We start from the raw sequence: 2712 nt of genomic DNA, 5'->3' as shown, positions 1-2712 counted from the left end.
TGAAAACTGGAACCAATTGCTACTGGAACTAGTTGCTGCTGCCAGGGTGATGGACTGTTGTGAGGTGATGCCGACTGAGGAATAGCAAACTGAGAGCATCCGGCTTGCTTGCTCGCTCATCCATTCTTGGACTCTCTAGTGCCCCCTATTGACAGAGCCGGCTATGGAAACAGGTGACAAACAGATATGGGGCTGGTAGAGTGCCAGCCCCAGCATCACAAGGCGGAATATAGGTGGGTGGGGTTAGAGCTGAGAACTAATAGCTTAATAACTGGCACTGGGAGAGGGGTGAGAAGTGGGGTGGAGCTAGGCAGAGTGAATGTGAGGTTCTCTCCCTAAATACGCCTCACAACCATCACATCTCCACTGTGGCCTCCCAGGGGGACCCAAGGCCTGCTGTGAGGTGATGTCCTCCTCTCTAGTACTGGTCTAAGTGAGGCAAGGCCCCTTTACTCTGGGGTCTTCTATCTGCTTCCAGTGGGTACTCTACCTGGGCAGAAGGTCAGGGGCAGGCCCCACACTCAGATCCCATGCTCTTGCTCTTTCCTCTTTCTCTCAACCCGGCCAGAAAGAGTTTCTTGTCTGAGACTAGAAACTGCCTACTTTGTGACTTAGGAAAAAACTTTCAGTTTCTAGGTCATCCAAGTTTTATTTAAAGTTTCATATTAAAGTTTATTTAAAGAGAAGGTTTTAGAATTCTGGAAAATTTTTTCTCTCATATATACACTGACTCTCTGCAATTGAACACCTGGTTCTTCAAAAACAATTTTGCTTTGGACTTCGTAAGACTCCAGTTGGACATCCAGAGCTGAACAATAACTTCTTTCTTTTAAGCAGTGCCCCACTGACCCCTCAGACAATGGGCGACATGCCATTAAATAGCAGGACATATTTGGGTGAAGAAAAAACCCTCAGTTTAAAAAGTCCCAATATTATCCTGCTCCAATAACATGAATTGAGTACTAGCTATGTGCTTGACTCCATGCTAAGTGCTTAGGCCATCATTATACTTGTCATTTCAACAACCCTGTGAGCAAAGAACAAAGGTCTCTGTGACTTCAAAGCCTGAGCTTTCCTCCACTGTGCCACACCACCCTCTGGGGCCAATTCTATCCTTTCACCTGTGGGAAAACTGAGGCCTAAGAGGGGGCTATGCAAACCAGTAATAAATACAAGTTCTGGAACAGTCTAGCGTTGGGCAAGTCACTGAACCTCACTTTATATAAAGTAGGGATGTGGCAAGGATTTAAGATAATGGATGGGAAGTTTTGGGCACAGTGCCTGAAAAATAATAGGTATTTGATAAATGGCGATATTACTGCTACTATTAAATAATGAACATTTACTGACGATGTCAGGCACAGGGCTGGGCACTTCAGGTGTGTTAATTATTTTCACCCCATGATCTCCCTCCATTCACGATGGGACACTCTCTCTCCTCTCACCCAGCCCCACTGGTTTTCGTGTTGTTCATGCAGCACCCCACCCCTAGGTCACAGCTCTGAGTGTGAACGATGCTAACCCACGAGAGGTCATCATTGCCCTAGACTGTGCCTCCAGTGGGATGGCTGGAAACGTCCCCACGGCCTATAGCTTTTTGTTAGGGTTGTGTGCTTCTCTTTCATCCAGCTCTTTGAGTGTTGTGTAAACTTCGGTTCCCAATCTTTGTAAGAACTCTTATTTGTTTAAATTTTTTTTTTTTATTTTTCAATTACAGTTGACATATGATATAGTGTTAGTTTCATGTGTACAACATCTTGAGTAGACATTGATATAATTGATGAAGTGATCACCTTGATAAGTCACTTTCGTTGATTTAATTGAGACATTTGTAGGTTTTGTGATTTTATCATTCTTATTATTTTTTCTCCTTGTTATTTTTATACTATTAGTTGAACATTATTTTAGATTTACAGAAGAGTTGTAAAAATGCTACAGAGAGTCTACTTGGCTTTCTTTCATGTGATGTATTTCATGACTGTGGCACATTGAAACTCATAAAAACTAAGAAATGACATTGGCACAACACCATTAAGTTGGCAGTTGTTTGGATTTCACCAGTTTTTCCACTAATGTCTTTCTCCTGTCCTAGGATGCCATCTAGGATACTGTATTGCATGTAGTTGTCACATCTCCTTGGTCTCCTTCATTCTGTGACTGTTTCTCAGTCTTTCCTTGTCTTCTCCTTACCCAGGCTTTTGAAGAGCAGTGGTTAGGTATTTTGTAGAATGTCTCTGAGGCTTTGTTCTATGTTCTGTGTTTCTAATGATTAGACTGGGGTTATGGATGTGGGGGAAGACTGTCACACAGGTGAGGTGGCCTTCTCCTTGCAACACAGTGAGGGACATATGACATCAACACGCCTTGTTACTGGTGACGCAAACCTTCATTGTTTGGTTAAGGTAATGTCGGCCAGGTCACTCTGCGGTGAAGTCACTGTTTTTCCTCTTTCCATACTCTAGAAGCAAGTCTCTAAGTCCAGTCGAAGTGGAAGAGAATTAAACTCTACTTCCCAGAGCAAGGAGCGTCAAAGAGTTTGTGGACATCTGTTAAAAGCACGATGGCAATTAATACTTTGAGGTTGGCAACTAGTCTATTTCTCATTAAAACTTCACCCACTCTTTTAGCATTTATCAGTGGATCTTGCCTGCGGCAATTATTAATGTGCTATAGAAGAACACTTTTTAACATAAAAAATACCACGGTATTTAT

This window comes from Pteropus vampyrus, unplaced genomic scaffold (genome assembly GCF_000151845.1).
Source record: "Pteropus vampyrus isolate Shadow unplaced genomic scaffold, Pvam_2.0 Scaffold326, whole genome shotgun sequence".
Lineage (NCBI taxonomy): Eukaryota > Metazoa > Chordata > Mammalia > Chiroptera > Pteropodidae > Pteropus > Pteropus vampyrus.
Note: the sequence above shows the minus strand (reverse complement) of the source record.